Source organism: Ornithodoros turicata, chromosome 7 (assembly GCF_037126465.1).
Source record: "Ornithodoros turicata isolate Travis chromosome 7, ASM3712646v1, whole genome shotgun sequence".
NCBI lineage: Eukaryota > Metazoa > Arthropoda > Arachnida > Ixodida > Argasidae > Ornithodoros > Ornithodoros turicata.
In genome coordinates, this window is record NC_088207.1 from 26541186 (window position 1) to 26558012 (window position 16827).

Sequence of the window (16827 nt, forward strand, 5' to 3'; positions counted from 1 at the left end):
TTTGAGAGACCCAGAAGTAACAGCAGACTGCTATCACCACTAGGGTTAAGAGCGTCGCGCCGCCAACAACGGTGAATATAAAGCTGAGGTTTATCATGAGATTTGAGAGATATGAGTAGGATCTTCATGCAACGCATGCACGTACTTCCGTGCGGTTATCGTGGCTCGAAGGGTGTGTGTTGCCCCGCTCCAAGAATGGTGGGAACCTGAAACGTGAAGGAGGACGTCCTGTTTGTTTGCTGGAAATGAATGAACAACAATGGTGCCATATCATACACTTAGTAATTGTGTAGGGAGGGCGCCATGGATACCGCAGTCGCTCAGAGGGCATGTGCTTTCTTTGCTGTATTTAAACAGCTTCTGAACCAGGAGCGCCCGCACTCGTTCTGGAATTCGGGAGACTGAGTTTCGCGGCCTAGTCCCAGACCGTTCTTGGTCGTGGATGGGATATGCGGTCGGTTGTCAGAACAATGCTGAAATGGAAGTTAGTGGTCTTGTCGTGGGCGACGTACACTACTAGATCGAAATTAAAATAGCGATGACCTCTCTCTGTGTGCTTTTTTTTTATTTACGATGCGAGTTTCTCTAATTGCGATATTTTATTGTGCGGTGTTTTTCTGGAGTCGGAATCTTGAAAACTCAACGGCAATTTCTTTCTTAGAGAAAAGCGACGAATAACTCGTTTGCTCCACGCCACATGTACGTTCATTAATCTTTTTTTTATTATTATGTGTTAGCGCCACGAGGTAAATGTGTTGTAGAGACGTGAATACGTGAAGAGAGGACACAGGAAGGAATGGGAGGGATTAGTACGCGTCCTGGACCGATATCCGTCCGGGAAGTATGCAGGACGACCCATGGAAAACCTGAGACAACACAGCCGGTGGTAGTATTCGAACTAACCCACCACCCAGTCTTCAGCATGACCTCCAATATACGATGGCTGCACCCTCTGCGCCATACCACCGGTAATCATTGATCTTGTAAGATGCACAACGATAACAGCTCAGTATCAGTGGGTTTCAAGAAGCAGTGAAAGGTGTTGCCTTGACAGCACACATCACACGTCTCCGAGTGCACAACCAACAATTTCTCTAGTGTAGCCCACTGACAAACATCTTAGCGTAAACTTGGATGTTTATGCACACGCGCTGCACAAGCACACAAAAGTAAGACAATGACCACAATCGAAATTAGTTTGCGGAGGAGATGCGAAAATACGAAATTACGCGAAATTATGAAGCTATCTATTGTATGCCATGCCTTCCTGCACAAGAGGAAAACTTGGTGGACAATGAAACTGTTGCGGCCATTACCGGAGACACGGGAACTCTCTCAAATAATGCACAGAAATCCACACGTTATGTAACTTTTTTTCCCCTTCATCTTTGTATTATATTTTTAGGAATAGCAAGCCGACGTTTGGTCAGGCTGACCTTTCCGAAATAAACGTATATCCCCCCCCCCCCACACACACACACAATTGTCTCAGAGATCGGAATGATGAGCAGTGGTTGTAGAAGTAAAACCCGCTTACAATCGAACTTTAAAAAACGATAAGTTGAAGAACGATAACTATAATGAAGGGATATCTATGCGAAATCCAAGCTGGCATTGTTTATGCGTTGCAATACGTGCCTGCGTGTCCCTCGTACCCCTCACAGCGAGTAGAACGAAATCGCATATACGGTGTGAGGGACACGAAGAATTGACATGAAGAAGATGAAGACGACCAGGGAAGAGACAGTTCGGAAGAAGGACAGGAGGAAGAGACACTATAGGATGAGAATAAACCCTTTTTCACTTCTAAGTAGTAGTAGTAGAAAGTAACTTCTAAGTCTTACATATGGTCGTTATGCAGGTGCATATTTCACTGCACTGAATCAGGACACAGCTAAAGCATTGTCCTGGAACCGGAACTGAAGCTGAACCGCGGCAACCGCTATATAAAACGTCATTTTTAATTTTTTGCAGAACCGGAGCTAAACCGAGCCGAAATTATATTTCTTACGGTTAAAACGAACTGGAAGTGAACTGAAACATGACCGCGCACCCGCATGCGTATACGATTTGTTTTTCGACAACGCACTAGGAATTCATCCGCTGCACTCAACTTCTGAATATTGTAAACAATTTTGTTATTAAGTAATCGTCAATTTTTTGTAAGTGCCAAGAAAATCATTTTGCGTACTTCAACGCCGCCAAAATCACGTTTGCTCTCCATCACGACTTCAGCCTATTTCTGGGGTGCTGGAAGCTGTGGAGCGTGTTGCTTAGGTTAATGGGTAACTTCATGCCATCAAGGAATGCCCATCTCGTGTTTCTAGCTTCCTAACTTCCTTGAACCGGTGCAAACCGGCGGGTAGTGACAATCATTTCTGTTTCATCATTTTTTTTCTTTCCTACTTTTCGCGCAACTTACATGAATAGAATCGTTAGGCTTATACCCGAACCGAACCAGAAAAAAATGGTGAGTTTTAGTGAACCGTTTCCACTCGAACGGTTCACGAACGGTTTTGCCACTGTGCAACCACAGAACGCCAATCTGAGTCAGTTCCCATTTTCATTGGTCACTTATGATACCGTTCGCGAACCGCTTGAGCGAAAACGCTTCACTAAATCTTTTTTTATTCCGTGTTAGCGCCGCGAAGCAACTGTGGCTATGAGCGGCATCCAGACGTGGACAGATGGAGAGAGGACAGCAAGGAGAAGTGGGAGACAGAGGGGTTAGTATGCGTCCTGGGCCGACTTCAGGGGGAACTGTGCCCCACATTCGTCTGGAAAGTATTTGAAAAACCTAGGGGAAACCTCAGACAGCACAACCGGTGACAGGATTCAAACCCGTGTCACCTCCCAGTCTCGGCGTGGAAAGCGATTATCCCAACCACTATGCCACGGGAGCTATATAGTCACTAAGATTAACACTCCCAGGAGTTTCAGTACAGATGGGAAGGTGTTCACGATAACGGTTCAGGAAACACGGTAACGAAATCGTTCTGTTACTTTGAAGTGGCTGACATCATACGCTGCAGATCTTGGACACCACAGCATGCTTAAACGCACATTACCACTGTTCCGACCCCTCGCTAAACAACAAACTGCCACACATCCGCTTTCGTTCTCACACGCACTTACGTAATGACGCGTACATCAAGTATATAATAATTACTCACGTTCGGAATCCGATCATCACACGGCAAGGGTCTAGCACGGCGTCATCTTGGAAAACGAAATGGCTGCGTGCGCAACAGTCTGCTGGGAGTGTGTTCCCCCGAGGAAAAGCAGTCTGTATTTCCGTACAGGCCGAGCGTCGAGGCATGAGATGGTCTGCTTACTTTCCGCATGCAGAGAGCATTCGCCTGTGACAAAGAGGGAGGGAAGGAGCAGACGACGAGGACCTGTCCATTTCCGGATTAGTGTTGCATGCCATAACGGTATGACGATGCTGAAATTTCGTTGGAGCTTTTATTTTTTTGACGACAACACGTGATTATGGCTGGAGTGTCTCATTGCATAAAGGTACCTCATTGGATGATGAACCTCCCAGATTCAACTAAAGTACTATACATTGTCCGCGGAGGTAAACAAGGATTTTATTGCGGCACGTTGATAAGCTCGATTTGACCATGCGTCGAGCAACTTTTTTTTTTTTTTTTTGTATTGGCAGTTCGAAAGTCCGAGATATTCCCAGCATCATTCCCCTCCTGGTTCACACACCCACACCCCCAACAGGGTGTCGGAGCGAACCGAAAACCAAAACCGAAAACCGAAAGAAACCGCTATTTTAATGCGAACCGGAACCGAATCGAAACCGTATACGTTTTTTCGCTCTGGACTGAAACCGAAAAAATAATTTAACGGTTTTCGGTCCAAGAAAGAACTTCGCCGGTTTGGACTACGAATAGACGAATGAGACTGACGTCAAGTGTTCTGAAGTCATATCACGGATACTTTACGAGCGATACGGTTACGGTGGAATGTATGTCGATATACGAATGGACGTCGTCCTTCCAATGGACGTTCCACGTCGAGAAAGCCTATTTGAACAGACAGTCTTTCTTTGTTTCAGGATTGTTTATCTTTCAAAGTTCTTAGCTAGAGCCAGGGGCTACCAATTTCTCAGCTGCCTATTAATATTAAACACAATGTACGCGGAATAAACGGGTTTACATTTTACAACCTTGATTTTTTTTTCTGGGAATGCATATGCCCACTAGGGGTGGAACCGGTTAAAACCGGTATGAACCGTTATTTTTTTGCTCCGGAGCAGAACCGGTACCGAACCGTTTATGATAGAACCGGAACGACAACCGGAACCAAAAACGTTTCGGTTCGACACCTCGCCCCCACACCTCGCAAACCACATCATCATCCCATTTATTATATTGTCTCGTTCACACGCCCCATAACACGCCAATCCTCCCCCAAAAAATTTTAAAACAGAAAAACGCTTCCCACCCAAAATACTGCAGGTACTTGATCAACTTATGAAGACGAGGTTGATAGCGAAAGTAGACCTTGAATATAAGTCGCCGAATAAAACAAAGACACGAGAGAGAACGCAAGACACAGCAGCGTGTCATTGTCACACAGAAGCTGCTGCGTATTTGTGTTATCCGGCGGCTTATGTTAAAGATGAACCTGCAGGTACCTGTGTCAAGCCCTCTCTACGCAATTCCGGACACCATCCTGAGATGAAGATCCTGCTCAAATATCAGTTCGTGAGTATAACCTAATTTAAAGGCACTGTGAATGTAGTTCTAAAAGTTTGGTAATGCGGATAATTAAGAAGAAAGAGCTCCATATCTTCTAAGTCACCAGAGGCGACGGCAGCTTCGTGAATCCACCTGTTGTACATACGGAATAGTTGTTCACCAGAAAAAGCAACATTGAGGCGCATCCAATCAGTTAATGTGGCGTTTAAATTCTGCGCACAGAGTACCATGCAAAAAATGTTGTTCTGGTCCAGTGCGGTACTCGATAGTTGCGATGTTATTAAGAGCAACGTGTTATCAACAATGAAATATGATTTTGCGATACCTTATAGTGGTACTTTTGTATACCGCCCTTTATTGGCGTTAGTGAGCTGGAGTAGCCGGCTCCACACACCAGAGCCACAATCTCCATATTATTTTTTATCAGATGCGTATACGAAGAGGGGAGTCAAGTCCTGTAGATCACATAAACAAAATACAGAAGCCGACACTGAAGATTTTTGTTTAAGTTTAATTTGTACAAGCTTTCGCGTGGAGGTCCACGCTTCCTCAGGTACCGAGGTATAAGGTACGCTACCTGAGGAAGCGTGGACCTCCACGCGAAAGCTTGTACAAATTAAACTTAAACAAAAATCTTCAGTGTCGGCTTCTGTATTTTGTTTATATTATTTTTTATCCAAAGCAATCCATAGGATTTGGAAGTGGCGCGCCCTGAAAAAGCAGCCATGAGCGGAGCGGCGTTACCTTGGAGGTCCGGCACGATCTCCTTGCGTAGGTAATCAGCTCCGTGTGACATAGCGTCACCGCAGCGGGCAGCCGCGATTCTCACTTCTCATTCCTGCTCATTCTCAATTTCGAATGATTCGTCTAAAACGGACATGGCGCGGCGCTACTTGCAAGGTCACGTGCTACTACTACGACGACTATTAATGACGTACTAATACACGTCAGCACCACTCATCCACTTACGGGTTCTCTGAAGGAGGGGAAGGGTTACTAGATGATGTGCAGATCAAAGACCTCGCGCGCTCGCTACAGATGAGTTATGATCATCGTTCTGGCGCAAGAGCACGCGTCACTTGCTGACTGATGTCCTCTGATGTTCTTGGAGTTCCTCTTGTCTACCGGTTTGCTCCAGACGCTGTAGAGTCATACTCTGTATCTGAATGACCATTAGTGCTTCTTTCATGTGTGTGTGTGTGTGTGTTTGTGACGGGGGGAGGTATATGTTTATTAAGAAAGAAAAAGAAAGGATAGCTCAATTGTTGTGCTTGTTCATAACTTTAACTTCATTCTCATATCTCACATCTAATGTTTCGCGTGTAACGGGGTAGTGTACTCCTCTCCAGCTGTGAATCACCCCATGTCATAGTCACGATTTATTTGTTGTTGTTGCTGATTGATTGATTGATTAAAAAAATAAAAATACTCAATATATCACCACAGCAAAAGAATAAGTGAAATATTTAAAAAGGGGCTCTCACAGTTCCTAATAAACCCAACTGCGAATTTGCGAACAGATTCGATTGTTTGATGTCCTTTTTTTGACAGACCGATCTGGGGCACGTACCCTGCTATATTCTGAAGGCTGATGTGTAAGACACCGACGTTCATTTTCCATGCAGTGCATCATATTTTTTTTCTAAAATTCCAAGATGTGAAACCCAAGCTACAAAATGGTGCCCTAATTTGTGACGTCACCTTAGATATGGGGGATGTTGAGATTACTTGATGCGGGATCGGTGGCGTAGAGATTATGAAAAGGCCTCCTTGCACTATCTAAGGATGTACGCAGAATACTTGGAGATTGGCATAGATCATGAATACTCATTGCGGCGCGCTGATCGGATGAGGATCGGTTGCGGTTAATTGCCGGCGTAGGCCATGGGTAGCCCATCGGATACGAATAAACCGCACGAAAGTACGTATACCAAACCAGGAACAATCGTGCTAAGACCACGACCTGCAAGGTTATAACGACCATGTCATAATCGGCAACCCCTATGAGGAGCCCGTCCGCACGATCCGCTAGGGGCGCTACTCATTGGCCCGTGATACCTGCATCATGATTGGACAATGGAAATTTGAATTTTGAACGCGCAGAAGCGGATGTACGACTACCGTAGCAGACGACAGCAACAGCTCCTATATGAAAACGCGTAGAATGATGATGATAATCAACTGTAGAAAGAAGCATCTCCCGTGGGACATCCACCGCTTGTACAAAAATACTAGGGCAAGCTGAAGTACAAAGTATTTTAGAAATTGATGATGCAATAACCGGGCCGATGAGTAGCGCCACCGCTAGCTTCTAAATGCGGCGCTGGGAAGGGGTGCCTATGACATGGTCGTTATAATCTAGTAGGTCGTGGCTAAGACGATGCAGCTCGTGAGGTTTCGAAGTAGTCTGCATGATCAGAAAGTGAAAACGTTTGTGTGTGGATATGCTCAATACCCGCGCGAGTGCGGGTGCGGATAGTTTCAACATCATCCGCGCTCACCTCTAGTTATATAGGTAGTCACATTACCCATGAAACAAAACAGTGCTTCCACCGGTATAAATGAATTTCAACGTGGACCCTTTACCCAGCGGTCTGGCTATTCATTCCGCGCCAGGAACCACGCGTCTTTCCACGGCCCCTGCACAACAGTAATACCCTAATAAGCAACAAGGCCTTGAAGAAAGAGTGAAAAACTTCCTCCACAACTTTCACGTAATGGACGCGATGCCCCTTGAAGTCCCGGAAGCCCGTACACGGGCCAGCCGCGTTTCCTGCCATCCAGCGGACGATTTGGCCCCGGAAAGAATGTTCTGAGCCACGATGCACGCACTATATCTACAGGTTTTCCCGCTCATTTTAATCCATTGGTCACTCAATTTAATCCAAGCGCTACCCAATTTAATCCAGTGGTGAACCAAATTAATCCAGACACCAACCAATTTAATCCAAGCGCTACCCAATTTAATCCAAGCAACACTTGTAAATGTATTCCGTACGTATTCAGTCATGTCATGACTGAGACTTTCATGATTTCGCCAATGTGTCATGAGTTTATGAGTACTGATTCAACAACCCCTGGATTTTGAGTGTCATAGGGTGTTTTATGACTCCTTTTTGTCATTATGATATTTCATGACTATTTTAATGCTGTGTGCCATGAATCAATTTTATGGGACTGTCACTGCTTCAAACAGTGTCATACAGTGTTTTATAACTCCCGATGGTCATTATGACATTCCGTGACTATTTTCATGATATGTGACATGAATGAATTTTCTGGGATTACCGCTGCTTCAAACTGTCATGCAGTGTTTTATGATCATCTACGCTCATTATGACATTCCATGACTATTTTCATGACATGTGCCATGAATCGATTTTATGAGACTACTGCCGCTTCAAACAGTATCATCAACGTTTTATAACTACCGATGGTCATTATGACATGCCATGACTATTTTCATGATATGTGCTATGAATCGATTTTATGGGACTACTGCGGCTTCAAACAGCATCATACAACGTTTTATAACTACCGATGGTCATTATGACATGCCATGACTATTTTCATGATATGTGCCATGAAGCAATTTTATGGGACTACTGCTGCTTCAAACAGTGTCATGCAGCGTTTTATGACCACCTACGGTCATTATGACATTCCATGACTATTTTCATGACATGTGCCATGAATCGATTTTATGGGACTACTGCTGCTTCAAACAAACGTTTTCTAACTACCGAAGGTCATAATGACATGCCATGACAATTTTCATGATATGTGCCGTGAAGCGATTTTATGGGACTACTGCTGCTTCAAGCAGATCATACAACGTTTTATAACTACCGATGGTCATTATGACGTTCCATGACAATTTTCATGATATGTGACATGAATGAATTTTCTGAGATACCTCTGCTTCAAACAGTGTCATGCAGTGTTTTATGACTACCTACGGTCATTATGACATTCCATGACTATTTTTCAACATGTGTCATGAATCGATTTTATGGGACTACTGCTGCTACAAACAGCATCATACAAAGTTTTATAACTACCGATGGTCATTATGACATGCCATGACTATTTTCATGATATGTGACATGAAGCAATTTTATGGGACTACCGCTGCTTCAAACAGTGTCATGCAGTGTTTTATGACCAATAACGGTCATTATGACATTCCATGACTATTTTCATGATATGTGCCATGAATTGATTTTGTGGGGCTATCACTGTTTCTAACGGTGTCTAGCGATGATTCATGACTACTGCTTGTCATTTTGGCATTTCATGACTATTTTTGGTATAGGGGTCATAACTAGACTTTGCCCGACTGCACCTGGTTCAAACTATGTCATCCACCAATTTATAAGTATAGCTCCCCTTCCTACCTCTCTTTATTCATGATATGAAGTTTCAGTAGCCCTATGCTTTGATCGATCAACCGTACATTCCATTATGTGTTTCATGTACATATGTTCTACTGTAATGAACTTGATAAGAAAGTGAGTCGAAGTGGAACCACGTCCTTGTCAACTTTATTACATCAGATACAGCGGAAACTGCAGAAAATATGACAATGTCGCGAAACATTGATGGGAAATGAGAACAACAAGCGCGGCCGGCGTTACACTTTTGCTCAATTCCTACATGTCAGCGCCTTGGAGAGCTTGCTCAATATAGCGGAAGTGATTTCTATCATATGACGAGCAATCCACGCGGTGGATTCTCTCCATGGCGTGCTGCGCCGCGTCAAGCAAAATAGCACGGCGGTGCTCCCGGATCGTTAGGCCATTTGGGTGTCCTAATATTTCGTCTCCTTTTTCCCTCAGGAAAGCACGAACTTGAAGCTTAAATTTGGAGAATATCTCCTCGATAGGATTGAAAAAAGGGCTATACGGCGGCAGAAATTTAATAGTGTGTCCCTTACAGAGCGTTGCTTGATGTGCTCGCTTGTGTTCAGGGGCGTTATCCATTATCAATACGACCTCTTGGTCCGGCTCTGAGACCGCAATGGAGCGCGACACCTCCTCCAGAAATTCATTAAAGGTGAGGTGTGTCACCCTTTGCAATGTACTTCAGCGCTGGAGGCCGTTTCCCGATACGTTGATGTTGGGGCCTTTGCTGCTTTTAGTCTTCCTAACGGCTGCAGTGCCCTTTTTTGCTCGCCATATCTACGGCTGCACCAGATATTGAAATTGGTTTCGTCTATGTAGTACCGCAATGTTTGTGGCCCTTCAGACTGCAGCCACAATGCATAATTCCTTCGCACTGACTTGACGTCTTCCCTGTTGCGGTCGGCAGGCTGTAAAGTCAGCTGTTTCAAGCTGTAGCAGTGCCCATCCAGCAAGCGGTCAATCGACGACAAGCTAATTTGTATACTTGGCACACGCTCGGTGAGCACGCACTTCAGTTGAGTTAATGTATAGTCGGGATGAGCGTCAACCAGCGATGTCAATATTTGGACGACGTCCGTGCCAAATCTTTTTGATGACCCTCCTCTTCGCTTAGGCACGTCTCTGTCGCTACGCACTATAGAACGTGCAGTTTTAATGTTGATCCCCAAGGTGGCAGACAGCGAAACGAGATCGCCACCGCGCCTGTGACAATCCAGCAAGCGATCTCTATCTTGTTGCGATAATCTTGCGTATCGCCGCAGAGGTTCGCCGGGTTCTTTTCGTGGACGCCCTGGTCGCCGCCGCTCGCATTCCACTTGATTTTCTCTTCTCGCGCCGGGTGAGCTCTCCACGAGTTCCATTTTAGCTGAGCGTCAGAACACCACCGAACAACTTAGCAGACGACAGCCTAGCAGACTACACGGCGTGCGACGCCGTGGTCTGCTAAGTTGTTCGGTGGTGTTTTGAAGCTCCGCCCAAAGCCGACAAAAGAGCAGCAGACGACACTCCGTGAAAGAGACACGGCTATAGAACTGACGCAGCGTTTTCTTCACAAATTTGCTAAAATGGAGGACTCACCTAGTGCAATACCTAGTATATGGTCTCGTGGCCGTATTTTTTTTTAAATTTCGTGTTAGCGCCGCGAAGCAACTGTGGCTATGAGCGGCGTACAACGTGGACAGATGGAGAGAGGACAGCAGGAAGAAGTGGGGGACAGGTGCGGTTAGTGTGCGTCCTGGGCCGACTTCTGGGGGAACTATGCCGACATCCCTATTGAAAAATACTTCAGAAAATCTTACAAAAGAAATCTCTCAGACTGCTGAAGGAATTTCTATGAGGTTATGAGACTAAATCTTACAAAATTTCTCTCATAGTTTCTTACAGGGATCCTGTAGGATTCCAGGGAGGATTTCTTACAGGCAGGGGCAATGCAGCTTTCTTACAGAGCTTCTTACGGGGTGGCCTGTGAGGCTTTCTCACAGGATTTCATACAGGCCTCGAGACCCACAAGAAAGCCCGTGAGAAAGTGTAATGGGCCACCTTGCAAGAAACATCCTAAGAAAGCTGCACTGCCCCGTATGATAATTGAAGGATCCCATACTTACTTGCTGAGAAGTATTGAGAGTAAGTCGCATGCCGTCACTGTAAGGAATGTTGCAGAACATTTGTGGCCCAGCCAATAAGTTCAGAAAGGCATGACCCAACGCATTGTACACGTACTTGAAATGTCCAATGCGACGACCAAGAAATTTATTCATGTGATTATGACAAGTTCATGTTTCGCACATTGGGAACGCGTAGGCTTTCTTCCGTAAAAGCATCATCCAACTTTCTCGAGACGAGAATGGGTTACGACCACGTACTCGAATCCAATGCGTTTTCCCGCTGGCTGCCGCTTCTTCCGAGTTTAACCTAGAAGAAACAGCATTTTAAAAAGCACGGTTACAACAACATGTGTGTGCGTGAGAGATAGGCATAGAAATATGTAACATACCGTTTGCCCAAAGCACAGTTGCTATAACCATCTCACTGCATTCTACCTTCCGATCCACAGAATACGTGCGAACAGGGGTAAAGACGCATAAAGAATGAGAATGCGTAGTACGGACGATTATATAACACACACACACACGTGCTATATACCTCAAAAGCGACGAAAATCCTGAATTCCTGGCGATATTTGCATGAGATGCGTAGCTGCGTCCATGCGCTTCATCGTTTCAAAGCAGACTAACGAACTTGCTGGCAGTTGGAATAAACGCTGTTTCTGAATCACGCTGTTTTCTCATAGAAATCACAAGGCCAGACCCTGAATTATCCAACAGGATATTTTCACATTGGTGTGCCTGTGATGATATGTATTCGAATCTGCATCCTTTGTGGGAAATTCTGAGAGACGAACACGCTTCTGTAAGAAATTCTGAAGGAATGCTATGTTTCTATGCGATTTTCTGAAGTATTTTTCAATAGGGATTCGTCTGGAAAGTCTGCGGAAAAGCAAGGGAAAACCTCAGACAGTACAGCCGGTGACAGGATTCGAACCCGTGTCACTTCCTAATCCCGGCGTAGAAGGCACCACTACGCCACGGGAGCTGGTCGTGGCAGTATTGGCAATGAATAATGCCCCTCTGCACAAGCAAGCACATCAAGCAACACACTGTGATGGACATTGCGTGAAATTTCTGCCACCGTATAGCACCTTTTTCAATCAGATTGAGGAAATCTTATCCGAATTAAAGCTTGAAATTCGTGTTTTCCTGAGCACCGCCGCGCTATTTTGCTCGATGCGGCGCAGCACGCCATGCAGTGCAAACACCGCATGGATTGTGCATCGCATAACAGAAATCACTTCAGCTATATTGAGCAAGTTCTCCAAGGCGCTGACATGTAGGAATTAAGAAAAAGTGCAAGGATTCCGCTTTTGTTCTCTTCGTTCATAGAACACCGCTTCAAGCGGTATTGTCATACTTCCTGTAGATTCAGCTGCTGGTATCTCATGTTATAAAGTTGACAATGACTTGGCTGCGCCTACAGAATGAACGCTTCATGAACTTGAGTACGTACATCAAAGACATAACTAAGCAGTAGTCATGAATCATCACCTGGCACAGTTTGAACCAGCTGCAGTAGCCGAAAGTTTGTTTGACTCGTATATGCAAAATAGTCATGAAATGTCACAATGACAAGCAGCAGCCACGAATACTTTGTAGAAAATTGCACTAGCAATAGCAGATGGAATGCCATAATGTCATAAAATACCATATGATACTGTTTGAAGCAACCTTAGTCAGATAACATCGATTCATAGCACATATCATGAAAATAGTCATAGAATATCGTAATGGCCCTCGGTAGTTACGAGGCATTATATGGCACCCTTTCTAGCAGCATTAATAATGATCATATTAATAATAATAACTGGGGGTTTACATCGCGTGACAGCTGAGATCATGAGCGACGCCACAGCGGTCGGTCTGTGGAATAGTTGCTAAAATTGGTTCATGGCACGTAATATAAAAACAGTCGTGGAATGTCATAATGACCGCGGTAGTCGTAATGCATTGTAGGACATTGTTTCAAGCAGCAGTAGCCCCATAAAATCGGTTCATGTCACATATCATGAGAATACTCATGAAAGGTTATAATGACCATCGGTGGATATAAAACATTGCATGACAATGTTTGAAGCTCATGGCACATATCATAAAAATAGTCATGGAATGTCATAATGACCGCCGGTAGTCATAAAAGACTGTGTGACACTGTTTGAAGCAGCGGTAGTTCCTTGAAGCTGATTCATGGCACATATCGTGAAAATAGTCATGGAATGTCATAATGACCGTTGGTGGTCATAAAACACTGCATGACACTGTTTGAAGCAGCGGTAGTCCCATAAAATCGATTCATGGCACATATCATGAAAGTAGTCATGGCATGTCATAATGACCATCGGTAGTTATAAAACGTTGTACGATGCTGTTTGAAGCAGCAGTAGTCCCATAAAATCGATTCATGGCGCATATCATGAAAATAGTCATGGCATGTCATAATGACCATCGGCAGTTATAAAACGTTGTATGATACTGTTTGAAGCAGCAGTAGTCCCATAAAATCGATTCATGGCACATGTCATGAAAATAGTCATGGAATGTCATAATGACCATCTGTAGTTATAAAACGTTGTATGATGCTGTTTGAAGCAGCAGTAGTCCCGTAAAATCGATTATGGCACATATCATGAAAATAGTCATGGCATGTCATAATGACCATCGGTAGTTGTAAAACATTGTATGATACTGTTTGAAGCAGCAGTAGTCCCATGAAATCGATTCATGGTACTTGTATCATAATGACCGTAGGTGGTCATAAAACATTGCGTGACACTGCTTCAAGCAGCAGTAGTCCCATAAAAGCTATTCATGGCACAAGTCATGAAAATAGTCATGGTAAGTCATAATGACCATCGGTAGTTATAAAACACTGTATGGCACTGTTTGAAGCAGTGGCAGTCCCATAAAATTGATTAATGGCACACAACATGAAAATAGTCATGAAATATCATAATGACAAAAAAGTCATAAAACACCCCATGACACTGCGAAATCCAAGGGTTGTTGAATCGGTACTCATAAACTCATGACACATTGGCGAAATCATCAAAGTCTCAGTCATGACATGACTGAATACATACGGAATACATTTACAAGTGTTGGTTGAATTAAATTGGGTAGCGCTTGGATTAAATTGGTTGGTGTCTGGATTAATTTGGTTCACCACTGGATTAAATTGGGTAGCGCTTGGATTAAATTGAGTGACCAATGGATTAAAATGAGTGGGAAAACCTGTAGTACTCTTGAAGCCGTTTGACCTGTACATGTAAAAGTTGGCCTCACTTACGAGATATGATTTATTTTTCTGGACAATTTGGGGGTTCGTAATCTGGGGGTCATCATCTTCTTTTTAAATCGTACTGTAGGTCCAGCTCTAAATTGTGAATTTTAATTTTAAAAACCTTTCCAGGCTCCCAAAAAAGTTGACCTCACATCGTTAGTAAATTCGATAGAAAGTGCGGCAAAAGAACAAACAAACAAAAAACCGCCAAGGACCATACTTAAGACTAGATGAGAAAAGGCCAAGAGATTAGCGCCTACTCCAATCAGCTTCGTCGCTCCAAAGCACGTGGCTCTCTCACGTGGGATGCCTGTCGCCCTTTCTGCGCTCGATTTCTGACTTCTGGTGCGGGCTCATTTGCATAGCTAAAATTTGATAATTTATATCTCGAAGTACGTTCGCCTCTCACGGTGTTCAACAAGGACGATGGATCTGAATAATAATCGGCTCCAATTCTTCTGTTGAGAATATTTTATCAGCATAATTATCTAATTACACAAGTACCTGTCCCGATAACACTTTGCTTTTAACTAACACAGTAACAACGTAAACGTTATACGTGCAAACTATCGTTACAAGTATGTCAAACTGCTAAAAATATGTACAATGTACCATTCGTATGTACACACATCAGGCAAAATTCGAATGAAAAAAAAATGTTATAAAAAATGTAATTATTTATTGGGCTTATTATTCTCCTGATTATTATTATTATTATTACTATTGTGCTTATTATTATTCTGTGATTATTATTTGTTAATTCTGCTATCTCGCATTGCCCAGGAGACACTTAACAAAGAAGTTAATTAATGTATTTAGCTAATTAGTCGCCCAGTAGTTATAAAAGCTTTCGAACAGGACATCCGCCTAACAATAACCCGCCTGCACAAATGGTATTAGAAATGTAGCACTCGTCGAAAAATCCGGACAGCGACAGGCTTCTTCGACGACTGCTATACAGGGTGTACCACGAGAGGATGTAACTAAATTCCTAAAAATAGAGCGGCGAGAAAGCAGGCGAGTTGGTGGTAATTGATCTTCATCATGAACCCTGAGACTGGAGTGTGTTTAGTGTGTTTTTTCCCCAGTCTCAGGGTTCGTGATGAAGGTCCTAAAAATAGGTTTTACTTTACTTATAGGTTTACTTGGAACACACAAAAAACAGACTTTTGCAACATATTGAGGCCGTTTGCATTCACGTTGAACATTAATTGAGCTAATTTGCATAATTAAACTCGAAAAATAAATACCACTTCAAATAAATACCAGTTCTGCGCAGAACAACAACGTGCACGCCATGCCGCACGCTCTGCAACTCAGTGTTGACAGCAGTTGAGAAAGGGAGTCCGACGACTAGGTGTCCATGATGTGGCGTCTCCCACCGGTGGCTCTGGCAGCTACTGCAAGTTCGTTCGCTTTTTGGTTCATGCGCGGCGCGGACATCGCAAAACGCGGGTATTCACGAATCTGCGCGCCTACCCAAACGAAAATGAATTGAGCGAAGCACGATCTGCAACATGTATACATGTTGCACGTATGTATAGGTAAAGCATTTCAAGGCCCTACACGTGCATACTGAATATTGTGATCACGATCAAGCCTTCATTTTCTATTTCTTTTCAAATTTGGACACCTGTGGAATGAATGATCTTTCAGTAGCGCAAGGTTTTTTTCTGCATGGGATGCGGTGACCGTACCTGTCCTGCTAGCAAGAAAATGTTCGGACGGGACAAACTTCGGTAATAGTTCTGAAATTAGCCTTTTCATAGCAATGCAAATGCATTTTTAAACAGAATGTGTGTGTCGTATTTCGTGCGCACCAGACATCTTTGCATTGCATCAATCTTGTCAGAATCACGACACACAATGCGATTGCCCCTACAGTCGCAAGTCTCTGGAGCAGCAGTCTGCAGGGTACAAATCGTAAATGTGTTCGTGGGAATTTTTCGTACAAAACAAGACGCGACAATACAGCAGCCACAAAACGTATTCACTGAAGTTCAAAGCGCAGTTAGCCGCAATACTTAGGTCTGCAGACACAAAAGCACATATCAGCAAATTAGGGTGTAGATATTCGCATGGTGAAGGGCTGTAATGCACATGAGTCGCTGTACTGTGCACACACGTACGCTTTGCATAAATACGTAAGATGTTTGCGATGAACGATGCACAAACGCATATGACACCGCCCCTGCGATAAAGGTCCACGAGGCTCGCAGCATATATTGGTTAAGAGAATTTAAAAATAAAAATAAAAAAGAAGAAAGAAAGAGAACTACGGTAGACTTGTATGGTACATACTATACGTACTGCATAGT